This window comes from Cyprinodon variegatus, unplaced genomic scaffold (genome assembly GCF_000732505.1).
Source record: "Cyprinodon variegatus isolate N-32 unplaced genomic scaffold, C_variegatus-1.0 Scaffold336, whole genome shotgun sequence".
NCBI classification, from domain to species: domain Eukaryota; kingdom Metazoa; phylum Chordata; class Actinopteri; order Cyprinodontiformes; family Cyprinodontidae; genus Cyprinodon; species Cyprinodon variegatus.
In genome coordinates, this window is record NW_015150789.1 from 865,413 (window position 1) to 879,158 (window position 13,746).

General features: G+C 35.6%; 1 protein-coding gene across 1 annotated transcript in view; it reads right to left on the reverse strand.

Moving 5' to 3' along the window:
• The window catches only part of lrfn2 (leucine rich repeat and fibronectin type III domain containing 2), a 135,145-nt gene extending 121,818 nt beyond the window's left edge, over positions 1-13,327 (reverse strand). The window contains exon 1 of the mRNA XM_015385317.1: positions 13,203-13,327. The gene's annotated coding sequence lies outside the window, so the exon portion shown is untranslated. The remainder of the gene's footprint in view (positions 1-13,202) is intronic.
• Positions 13,328-13,746: the final 419 nt, after the last annotated feature.

Consider the following 13,746-nt stretch of genomic DNA (forward strand, 5'->3'; position numbering starts at 1 on the left):
ACAGAAGGAAAAGAAGAAAGGTAATAAAATGGATAGACAAATTGATCCAATCAAAGGGTTTAAAAGAAAAGAGATAATTTACACTGCAAGTCTGCTGAGGAATAACATATTGAGATTACCAAATTATTTTATTGGCTTTTATTAAAATTTCAATCAAATGGCAGCATCTGTCTGTATAAGTTTGGTGGGTGAACTGAACGACGGTCTTTATTAGCTCCATCAATTAGTCTCTCATAAACTTTCAGAGCAAATATTGTGCAGCCAGAGCTTAATATCAGTTTCTTGACGAAGGAAAGCTGCATAAAATACTCCCATTGAGGAAGAAATTTAAGAGAAGGGTATCATTACTGTCGCTTTCTCTTTTCAGAACATAGAAAAAAAAAACTTTAAAATTGAGATCTATATTAAGATTTATTTATTTTTTTTGTCTTATATCCAAAAATGTAGATTGGTATGTAAAATAAAGTTTTATATTTATTTCATTAACTCATGTCTTGGAAAACGATCTTCAGCTCATTACTAGTTCTATAAGTCTATAGAATACTTTTGTTCTAAGTGGACAACAGGGACAATATATTGGGCAATCAGAGCAACTTGGTGTTTAATAGAAAGGGGGACATTTTAACAGGGCAGTACCTGAATACAATACATTTTAACAGATGCAAAAAACAGAAGTTAAAAGGCACGACGGCAAACAACTTTAACTTACTTTTAAAAAACTATTGTAACAACTAAATATTCATGCAGGTAATGAATTTCATATATATGACATAGAATCCTGGCTTAGCATTCAAAAACAGGAAACAAAAAGCAATCAATGGACAGAAAGATCTTAAACTTTCTATTTGAATGCATTTAAACCATTGTTCTCTGCCCTGTTTTTTTTTTTTTTTATCTAGGTGATAGAAGATAGAAGAATTCAAACCAACCAAACATGAGACCTTAGCCTGCTTTGGATGAGGAAGCTGTGGAAACCAAATTTAGACTTGGCAATCCTCAGGGTGCAATAATGCTGGCTTATTTGTAAAATGTGTTAGAAGCAGCAGTAATTAATTATGGTTATTTGCAACATTTTGGTCAGTAAGAAAGCTAACTTTCTCTTAACAATATCAACCCAGATTATTAAGTTAGATTTTTATAGCATTTTTTTTTTTTTACATCTCATTACCTCTGTGGATGCATAGTCAGACTACTGTGCAACAGCTATATAAAATAAACTTTGGTTCAACTGTATTATAACAGTAAAACAAAAGGGGTTCATTATTTTTAATTAGCTTAACCTTGTGTCCATGTCTTGGTTTAAGGTGATAGCCATTAACCCAGAGGGGGTGCTTCTGTCAATTTCTGAGGGAAAGTTAGGTGAAAAAGACAGCTGAATGTACGCTCATTACATACACCTGTTTATACTCACCTGTTCAACCACACAAATATTAACACACCAACTAAATATATTTGGCCACCCACACAAAGAGAAGGCAGTCTACTAAATTTCAACCTGAGCATCAGAATGGGAAAGTGAGAGGAAGATGTCAATCTGAGTATTTACATTTTTATTCCACCTGTTTCACTGAGAAAGTTCTTTAGCTCTCTTTAAACCAGAATTTAACTGGGAGTGGATAGACTGATAAAATTTTTTTAAAATATTTGAAAGAAATGTCTTAACATAACATTGAATTGGTTTTCAGAAAACCATCTGTAAATGTGCAATACATCCAGACTTAAAACAGGTGGGTTAAAGTAGCAGAGGCCAATACTAGGTGGCACTCCTGTGTGGTTTAAGGGTTTTAAACTGATGCTATATTTCAACAGGCTCACAAAACTGGACAATATCCGATAGAAAAAAATTTTAAAATACGACACCATTTAGATGATATGATCAAAAATGTTCTTGGTATATTTCTATTAGCAACATTCTTTTTAGAACTCTTTGGACCAAAACGTTTTAATTGAGCTTTGTTAAACATCAGATATGTCTGTCCATCAAAACTGTTTCCAGCTGGATAATAAACCATGCCACAGAGTATGTTGTATTATTAAGTCATCACAAAGTGTTTTTTTGACATAAAATTGTCTGTGTATTTTAAATGCATCCACGGTCACCAGATGCCAATCCAAAAGACCATCTTTGGAAAAAGTCAGAAGGTGAGATTTGCATCATAGATGTACATCAGACTAATCTGGTGTAGCTCCATGATGACATGAAGTCAATACGGTCCAGAATCTTGAGTCATAAAGAAATAAGGCAGTTCAAAATACAAACAGCAATCCGATTCAATCCCTGCCTGGTTAATCAGTTAATCAAATTTTCCATTTGAAAAGCAGAAATGTTTGTCTGGTTAGGATTTATCTTCCAAGCAAGATGAACTGTTGTGAGATTTGTGAATTCAAGAACTCCTGACAATACATCTGCCAGATGCCAATAGAAGCACCAGATCCAAGTAAAGATATGTTTAAATTTATGAAATGCAGCAATATGTATGACATCAACAAGAGATGGACAGACTGAAGCAAAGACGAACACCAGTGAACATACCTAGTCTCTGCTATTCAGTCTGTTTTAACTGGAATATCCTCTTTTTATTTTGTGAAAAACAAGCTAAAGGATGTGATTTGTGCCTTTGTCGATAGAAAGATTGTTTTTCTGTTCCTTCCAGCTGGATTTGGAAAGAGTTTGGTGCGTCTGTTGATCCGTGAGTTGAGAAACAAATGGAGAATGTAATACGTCCCATTCTGCTCCCGCTGCAATTAGCTAAAAGCTCAACATGGGAGGCAGGCAGGCACAGGAGCAGGAGCCCCCGGGCAAAAAGTAAAATGTCCGGCTCAGTAGTCAGAAGTTTGAATATAGGCGATTCTTTACTGTATCTTGTTGAAGGCTTTTAATTTTTTACAGGGAAATATATCATCAGCTTAAAAATATATTATTTTAATTATTTTTTCAGTTTAGTTTCTTTGATGGATTTCACATCAAAGTGGTTTAATGGATATAGTGAACAGTGAGGGGCGGGTCGACATCCCTCTCTGGTGCCTCCCTGATGACAGAGTCTGAGACATTCAGTCAATTACTTTCACAGAAGCAGTGGGTAAGCTATGTAGTAGTTCAGATGCATGACGAAAAAGTTTCCAAATGTAAATTTATCAAAGATAGAAAAATGTAATTGGTCAACTGCCTTGTCAACCTCCAACCTGGATTTTTCTCAGCAAATGAAGTTAAAGGATTAGCTCTTATTGACCTTTTCACAAGCCTCTCTGCATCTGATAAAAAAAATTCAAAACATTTTATATTTCAGGTCTATGTGATTGATGGGTGTTCTTTATCATAAGGAGGTTGGGCAAGAATAGCTAAAATTATTTGCAGAGTTTGGTTGGATCCTTTGTGTCCTGGACCTTTGCTATTAGGCATAGGCCTCCTGTTAACTACTCCATCGAGTTAAGTCTGTAATGAACTCATCAGCAATCTTTTTATTTAATTTAGAAAGATTTTTGTTTACCCTCTAAAGCCATATACAGCATTCAGGGCCTAAAGGTAAAAGCGGAGCACATTGCTTAATCATGAAGTATCATGGTGTCTAGGAGAAAGAAGAAAATAAAAATAAAAAAGAACAAGGTAGCTGGTGGGATGCATGAAGAAGAAATAAGACATCCTTGCAAAAAAATAAAAAATATGAGAAGTCAGGAAGAAAAGATAAGATAAAAGGAGTGACTGTGATTAATTATATTATTGAAGGACTACCTCCTACTCCCACCTGGATATGTAAATATTATGACGGCTTAATTAATTTAATAAAGAGATAAAGGTTACAGAAATCTGAGCTTAATGTAGAGACTGGAGGATACACTGTAGAGTTGGAGAATTTAAAGACTGGTTTATTGTTTCACCAATTAGACCATTTCACAAGATTTTTTTTCATTTAATGAAATTTATTTTGATGTTTAAGGTTTAAAGAGAAAAGAAAAAAAATAAACATTCTTTGCAGGAGAATGTTATGTAGCTGTCTTAATGAAGTAAAAAGAAGGGAAAATGAAAACATTTCCACAGTTGCAGTATACAGCCCAAACCTCTGTTCTTTGGACATTATTGTAATGCAAACAGTTAAGGGTCCGTTCAAAATCCACGTTTTAAGCTTATTTTGTTGTTGTTGTGTACTTGGAGTCTGTCCAGGTCTAGTCCTATTATATTGTTGTTTGGGTTATACTGTATTTACTGACCCTTCAGGCTTTTTTTTTTTTTCCAGTTACGTTTTCTTCTTTATTACATTACAGTATTTACTCTGGAACTGCTAATCAAAGTCATGGTCTTCAGGCTTGAATTCCATTCAGATTTATTTTTTATTTCAATGTAATTTTGTAGTGCAAGTTGAAGGATTCCAAAGCAGCAAGTAGATAAATCAAAATGTTTGCTTGCTGGGTGTATAGACCGAAGTTATTACAACGTTCATCATAACGTCTTCTAAGTACCTACATTCTGAATGGATTTTACATACATTAGTTGGGCTGTATTCTTTGTTAATATCATGATCTTGGCAATTACGGCTGGCTTAATTATCCATTTCATTCACCTGTCTAACTCTGCCCAGTTTCCAATTACTGCTCATCTAATCCACCTGCTCCTGCTTCTATTTATTATTGCTGTTCTTCTAGTGCTCCTTTTCAGGGGCCATTGGAGAGAGGGATTTTGCCTTCTGTAGTCTTTCTGATTTTCTGATCCTGATCTGCCTCTTATCCACCAAGCATGCCTGTTCCTGTCTTGGCTCAGCGAAGAGAAGGGTTTTTAGCATTCCGCAGTGTTTCTGATTTCCTGATCCGCCTCTCATCCACTGAGCATGCCTGTTCACATCTGAACGTTGTGTCTTAGCTCTCTGTGGAATCCTGGAACCCTGGACCAGGGTTCCAGACAGAAGAAAAAGGAATGTAAATTATAGCAGCAAAAATGCAACACAAATTACTAAAGAGAATACAAAAAAACAAAAACAAGAAGATTATGTTAAAAATGATAACATTTTTGATAATAAAAACCAATAAAAGGAAAGCTGTACTCAAAACAAATAATTATTCAAAGTTAGCGCAGTCAAAGTCAGAGACACAAGCTGTTGGAAAAATGTGGCAGAATCTATAGTCATGGTTTAAAATCGCACTGTATTCTTCTAGGATGGCAGTCTGAAGCATCTTGTGACCAAAGACAACCTGCTTAGATTATCTGACAGAGTCTGATATTTAGGATCATGATCTCACAGCTGCAGCAAAACCACATATAGAAAGGCAGCTGCTGTGCATCAAGTTGATCTATGTTCAGGATTACTTTTTAATCCACAGAAGCATATAAGAAGTATATATATAACAGAGTTTTTTATATATATATATATATATATATAGCAGCTAACATTGATGTCTTACCCTGAGCTGGTGTACACTGATAAAGTTGCTAATTATCATAGATAAAATCTATGTAGTTGTAAACCACAATGAAACAATGTACACTCAGATCTGATGCATAGCGGGCCATATAATAGTCTTAGCATATTGCAAGAATGCTTAGGCTTGGTGAGGTATATTAATATTGATAATGGAAAGTCACTAGTGTAAAGCTTCCACTCGTCATAAAAATAATGTATAAAGATCTCAGCTTAATGGAGATTCAATAAATCAGACTTGCCTGTTGTACGCAGAACAATGTAGATGTCTTTTATCTGAAACGCCTTGCAGAATAATTCCCAAAAAGAGATTATAAAAGCAACAATATTTCCTGTTATTTTATTTTATAAATGCATTTTGCTTGTAGCATGTACTTGATACTTGAAATACAACACATATGACACATATTTTTGTTGACCCGTGTATTTTTTAATCATGCGGTGGTACTCAGATTTCTGTACTACTTGCCTGTAACAAAGCTTAACAGAGTAAAGGGGGGAAATAGGTGTATCTGTAAGCTCTTTATTATTCATTATTTGGGGAGTTGAATATCGACTGTTATTTCAAAGCAGCTGTCGATTAAACTATAACCGTTACTAATTGGTGATGTAACAATTTACAGAGTCTTGTTCTTGTCCAGATCAGTCAACATTCAGGGCTGTCGCCTAGAAACACAGAGTTTGAGTTCCCTCTAAAGATTCTCTATAGGATTTAGGTCTGGAGACTCGCTAGACCAAGAACCTTGATATGCTTCTTCCAGAGCCACTCCTTGGTTATCCTGGCTTTCTGCTTCGGGTCATTGTCATGGTGGAAGACCCAGCCTCGACCCATCTCCAATGCTCTGACTGAGGGAAGGAGATTGTTCCCCAAAATCTTGCAATCATCCTCATCCTCTCCTTCATACAGTGCAGTCGCCCTGTCACATGTGCAGAAAAACACCCCCAAAGCATGATGCTACCACCCCCATGCTTCAAAGTAGGGATGGTGTTCTTGGGGTTGTACATTACTCATCATTCTTCTTTCTACAAACAAGATTTGAGGAATTTTGAGCAAAAAGTTCTATTTTGTCTCATCTGACCACATGACATGTCTGTGGATCATCCAAATGGTCATAGGCAAACTTAAGAGAGGCCCTGACATGTGCTGTTTTAAGCAGGCGAACTGTCCGTGCCATGCAAGATTTCAAACCATGACCTCTTAGTGTATTACCAACAATAACCTAGGAAACGGTGATCCCAGCTCTTTTCAGGTCATTGACCAGCTCCCCTCGTGTAGATCTGGGTTAATTTTTCACCTTTCTTAGGATCATTGAGACTCCGCTACAGTAGGAGACATCTTACATGGAGCCTCAGTCCGAGGCATGCTGATAGTCATATTAGCTTCTTCCATTTTCTAATGATTGCTTCAGCGGTGGACCTTTTTTCACCAAGCTGCTTGGCAATTTCCCTGTAGCCCTTTTCACCTGGTGGAGGTGTACAACGTTGCCTCTAGCATCTTTGGACAGCTCTTAGGTCTTGGCTATGTTAGTAGTTGGATTCTTACTGATTGTGTGGGGTGGACAGGTGTCTTTATGCAGCTAACAATTTCAAAGCAACTGTCAATTGTGATGTAACAATTTACAAAGAGTCTTGTTCAAAGGAAATAAATAATTGTTTTAAGTAAAGGCATGTTTTGTTGAAATTTGTAAGTTTTCACTCCTCAACCACAATGACTGAGGAGTTTCTAGAAACATGCCCAACATTGTGAACAACACAACAGTTTATAAACCCCCCCCCCAAATTTAATATTAACATTACAATTTGGCAATGGTAACACTGCACACCACTAAGCAACCAAACCCAATCCCAGGAAGAAAACACGAATCAGCAGCAATAACTGACTTGGTGGAGTAATGGAAGAACACATGATGCCCCTACTGTACACATATCTTCCTTCCCTCTTATCTATGAAAGCCTAGAACTTGAAGTAATCACAGGAAGATCCATTTTTATTATTATCACCTCAAAGGAACTTTGCCCAACATGACGAACCTACAGTGTTAACTTGTGGGAAAAAGAAATCATATTCTGACTGACATTTTAAGAAGCTATTTGAAAGTCATGTCATATAAACCAGCCAGACATCCTGGCTGCCACATTTTTAATTATTATTCAAGTGACTAAAAACCATGCAACACCCCAGCATGCTTGTTGCAGTAGCTCAACTTGCCAGCGCATAATCTCCTTATGCAATTATTCCAGCTTCTCAAAGAGAGCAGATCTGTAGGGAAGCAATTAAAATCTAAGAGTTTGGACTTCACAGGAAAAATATCCTTGGACAATAAAGTGTTTGTTTTTTGAAAGTTGATAAGTGATTTTCTTTTTTAGATAAATGTAATGCTGCTGAGGACAGGAGAAGACAGAGAATGGAGAAAAAAAAAGATGTAAGGAGTGGTGAGAGGAAGATCAACAATTGTTGATCAAGATATGTAGAGGGAGAACTTTCTAGACTTCATCTCTGGCTTTATTGACAGAAAATGACATCCAAGCCTCTGTCCTGCAAGTCTATCTGGGATGCAGGTTAGTTTCCAAAGGTATTTGTGTGACCTAACAAAATATTATTTACCACTGGTGATAATACAGCTCATGAGCTGAAAAATACATTGTATTGAGTTCAGGATACTTGGATTGAACAATTTCATGGATAAAATAAGAACACTGTTTTTTAGTGTTCTTGTTTTATCTGTTAGTGGTTGCCAGCAAGAGATTAATGTTCCTGTGTGGTATCTAAAATTGATAGGGACCAAAAACCAGTTCAGGGTCAATCTACACTCTACTAAGAGAAAGAGAACAAGCAAAACATGTATTTCCAAAATAAATCACTGAAGGCAAACTGGGTTTTTATGAAGCCTTTGCTTATAAATATAAAGACACATTTGCTAATAAATATAGACACATTTCATGTTTGTATGTGGTCTAAATTAATAATCGATAGATGATACATATTAAATGTGCTCAGAAGTTGCTCTTTATTTATATTTACATAGAAGACTAAATTGTAAATTGCAGGAAAGAATAATACACCAAAAGTTCCAGAAAGAGCATAAATGTTTCCTTTATCATAGTTAAAGATAATTCATTACTATATTTTTGTTTTAAGCTTCTGGTTTATATACTAACAATTAAAATGTAAATTAATTAGGACTCTCCACTCCCCTCCAATAGCTCCGCCCCTGACCAGAGTAGTATACTGTAGTACAATGTAGTCTAGCTTTAATTTGTCTGTGTTCATCTACTCTAATGCAAAGCTCATCCTATTGCAGAAAGACAAATAAGTATTTTTTTATCTTTACACTTCTTTTGCACATTAGTTAAGGCTTTATATATTTTTAACAATATTTTATGAATCTCTTCTAACAAAAGGCAAACAAGTACTGTTTAGAAAAACTAGTAGTTAACAATTATCCATTTATGGGGTTCCTACATTCCTTACAAACTGCCCATTTGTTGTCTATTAATCTGTACCTTTGTTACCAATTACAAAATATGCTAAATGGAAATACTTGTTTATATAATTTGGAATATTGGCTAACCTGACTGCTAGTCTTTTTAAATTGAATTTGTCATACGACTGCAAGACATTCAGTGTGGTTTGCCTCAATGAAGGCCAATACAGACACTAGAGGACAAGAGAGATACTTTCGGCCTCCCAGGGTTACAAAACTAAATTAGATTCTGCTTTTGCATTTCTGGTTTTAATCTTGCAGGAGATTTTTATGTAATGCATCCTATGGACAGTTTGGTTTCTTAGAATTATGAAGATTGTCCGCTATAGTTGTAGAATCCTACGGTGACTTCCCTCCCTCCTTGAGTCAAATAACATAATTATCTGTTCTTGCAGTCTGCACTGGTCTGCCTATTGCCTTCATTCTATTGGCTGACTATTTATTAATCATAGGAAAACATTAATAGATGGTTCTTTTTGCTTTGATTCCTTTTTATTTTAATATTCAGTAGAACTAAAGATGTATCAGTTGTAAAAAATGTAAAGATAACAATAAAAAAGCTCAACAGGCTTTAATTTAAAAACTGATATATTGTTTATGGTTTTCTTTGTAATAACTAAAATCACTCAAACCTTACATGATTAGCTTTGGAATTATACTAGTGAAAACAAACTTTTAGTTTTCCATGTTTTACGTCTTTTCTAGTCACGTGAGTCACACAGATGTTGGCGCATAGTTGTATTTCTAGTGTTATTCTGACTGATCAGAGTCACATAAACCGCTGTCTGGATTGAGTCAGTGCTAGATTTCTGTAAACCACTGAGTGAGATATCCAGCATTCCTTTCTTGCCTCGCCGGCCTGTCCAATAAACTTGAAGGAGACGAAGCCAGAAATCTTGGTGTAGTCATGGACTCTGACCTGAATTTTAACAGCCACATTAAGACAATTACAAAGTCAGCCTATTATCACCTTAAGAATATATCAAGGGTTAAAGGACTTATGTGTCAACAGGACTTGGAAAAACTTGTCCATGCTTTCATCTTCAGTAGACTTGACTACTGTAACGGGGTCTTTACAGGTCTCCCTAAAAAAATCAATCAGACATCTGCAGCTGATTCAGAACGCTGCTGCTGGAGTCCTCACTAAGACCAAGAGACTGGATCACATCCCTCCAGTTCTGAAGTCCTTACACTGGCTTCCTGTGTCTCAAAAAATTGATTTCAAAGTACTTTTGCTAGTTTATAAATCACTAAACGGTTTAGGGCCAAAATACATTTCTGACCTGCTAGTACACTATGACCCCCCCCCAGACCTCTAAGGTCATCTGGGTCAGGTCTACTTTCTGGCTCAGAACTAAACAGGGGGAAGCAGCGTTCAGTTTCTATGGTCCTCACATCTGGAATAAACTCCCAGTAACCTGCAGGTCCGCTGCTTCTCTCAGTTCTTTTAAATCAAGGCTGAAGACCTTTCTTTTTGATGTTGCCTTTCTCTAAATGGGTTGATTTCTTCACTGTTTAATCTCTTATACTGCACAGTAATTTTTTATTGTTGTGTTTTATTCTGTTTTTATTTTTAACTGTGTTTTATTTATTTTTTTAACTGATTTTATGTAAAGCACTTTGAATTGCCCTGTTGCTGAAATGTGCTATACAAATAAAGCTGCCTTGCCTTGCCTTGCCTTGCCTTGTTCTGTTTTCTTACACCTGCTTTCTGATATTCTGGTCCAGGACCGTTTCTTACTATTGGCTCCCCGACCCAAGCCTCAGCCCCCATGATTTGTTTGTCTGGAGTGGGACTAAATTGCTTAACCTGTTTTCTGAATGTGGCCATGGAGACCAAAGATCTGTGAATATCTGTCGCTGTGAAGAAAGCTAGTCTATCTCACCACCACCACCTCCCGCTATAGTACCAAAGCAAAGGATGCATGTCTCCACTAGAATCCTGAGAAGGTTAATGTTGTTATCCACAAGATTTATTCAATGTCCCTTTGATAGCAGGAGATAGGCACCAGCATCCCTCGCAAGCCCAGCAGGGATGAGAAAAGGGATGGATGGACCACATTTATGAAGTCTAACATATTTTTCTAATTATTTAAAAAAAAAATGTACAGGAGAGATTTAGCCTCTCAAGTATTTAATGAGAAAGCAGCACAGGTAAATCGGTATAATCTTCAAAGATACAGACTAATAGTAAATATTAAGCTGCAGCTACAGATAAATGCCATCCTGAATAATATTGTGTAATCACCATACTCTAGGTTATGACTTCGACACAGAGGGATGTCTAAAGGATACCCGCTGCTCTTGAAGCTTTTTTAATATTTACTTTGGTTGTCTGTTGTTTTCTTTTCCTGATGTTATGTCTCTGATTTCTGTCCATCTTGTCTCATGCAGGTGTAGAAACAAACTTCCAGGAGTTACTGAACATGACTTTTAGTCACACGACTTCATGTGTCAAAAAGTTCAACAAGCGCAATATTGAATTTGAGGATATTAAAATGTTCTTAATTATAATATTAAAGTTACCTTTTGTAGTAAAACAACAGATGGCAGTATGCAGGGGGTAAGGAAGCAGAGATTCAGCACCTCAGTGTGTGGACTATAAATATAGTGTTTTTTTAAAATATATTTTGTGTTTTTATTTTTATTTTTTTCAAAGTTTGAACCTTGACATTGAATCTTTGCAAACAAACAATGCTTATCTCATCTTTTTATTTATTATTGTATTGAATTTCTTTTGTTCTTTGGGGTTGGTTTCTACAGTATACAGATCTGAATCTTCTTTTCTTTGTTTTCTTTTCTGCAAACTTATTTTTTCAAAGCTAATCCAGCTGAAATATTTTATTCCATCTATATTGAGAGAAAGAATAAAAGGGAAATAGAGGATACAACTGTAATAATAATAAGAGCAAACATGACAAATGAGGATTTTACCCCCTGAGAGCAAATCTGCTTTAAACTGACATATTTGTGCAGTCACACACAGGGAATCAGAAATTTACAAAAAAGTTAATTTATATTAGCACTAATGTGTTTTTCGCTAAGTTACACATTATAAAAACCTAATGAAAACACAGCATTTAAGATTATAATATTACATTACTGATGAAGACATTTGGGCTTAATGAAAAATAATGAAGTTCTCAAGGTTATTCCTTTTTTTTTAAGACAAAAGCATCATTAGATTGCACTTTCTATTATTTACTGAATATAAACATATACTGTATATAGAAACATTAGTTTCATAGTTATGTTTGACTGTGGAAATGGTGAACTAACTTAGACCCTGAAGGTTTGTTGGTACAAAACATCCATTAAATTTTAGATTTTTTTATGTTCACACATTTAATCTGTTTACCTTGTTTCAACTATTTGCTGGTTACAGAAAAAAACTGCTCCTCCGAGTAAATAAAGTTTATTTCAACCTTAAATGAGCATTTTCTGAAAGGAAAATAAAAGTGATTTCACAATAATGAAACTGTAAACATGAGTTATAGTTTGTGCTGAAGATATATATATATATTTTAATTGTTCAAAAGAGTTTTTATGGTTTAAAACCACTTTAATAAGCCGGTCTGTCATAACATTTGTATGGTTTTACTTATTTAATTTCCTTTATCTTTATTGTTGAAAGTGCTTTTATATGAACATTTTCAAAATACTAATTGCCTCATTAAAAAAAATGAAATTTGTGTTCAGGAGTTCCAGCAGAGTTGACAATAATTTTAACTCAAACTGTAATAAACATCCTCTGATATGGCCTTATTTATATATAAAAACAATTTTTTTACGGGAGTGGCAGCCTAGTGTTTAGGGCATATAGCTAAGAATCCTTAGGTTCTGAGTTCGAGCCCCCTCACACAGCCTCCACTCTGGGTCCCTGAGCAAGACCCTTAACCCCACACTGCTCCCCGGCAGCCCACTGCTCCCCAAGGGGATGGATTGAATGCAGAGGCAAATTTCTACAATGTGAGATCCAGTAACTTCAAATATTATTATTGTTTTTTAAACAGGTACAGTTCAAGGTTGCATAGACATGTCTGGTAACATGAAGGTCATAAAGGGATATTATATAATACGGTTAGGGGAAAATCGTAAAAATGAAGGAAGAGATAAATGCAGAGAGAGAAAAAAGAAACAAGCAAGGATAAAGTTTGAGAGATAAATGAAAGCAATGTATTCTCCTGCAATCGTTCATCTACGTGATACGGGCTGCTCCTCAGATCTTACCATTCTAATTCTTAACACAAACAACCAGCTGAAAGCGGAAAGCCTCCTTAGTCTGTTTACACAAAGTTTTTTCACTGACCTTGAACCTCTCCTTTCAGGCAATAGTCAGTCCTGAGTCCTCCTCATGCAAATGAATGCCGCAATATCTGTTTGCATTGCTGCCAGGAAAGAAGCTGTCCATCTCATCTGTTCACTTTTTCACCTGCAGGAAGACAAATGAGGACACAGAGGATGAGATACGGCAATACTCGGCCACCTTATTCATTTTATTTGCAGGGGAAAAAATAAAGACAATCTTTTAGCTTTGCATTTGTAGATTTGTTTGTTGTAAGAACTGCTTTTGTGCTAATATGGTTCTGTTATTATTCTTAATTAGGAAATGTCTAATATTTTTGCAAATTTAAGCAAAAAAAAGTATATTGTTTTTAGTCTTTTTGTTTGTTTTTCCATCTGAGAAAATTTCAACATTTGGGTAGCCCAAATAACCATTTTCTATAGTATATTAACATCGTGTTGTTCTCAAAGTTGGAAGGTTACTCAATTAGTATTTATTGAAAGAAAATGGGTATCTGAAAGGGCAACGTTTTAAATACAGTCAGGGGAAATACTAATAGACAAAATCT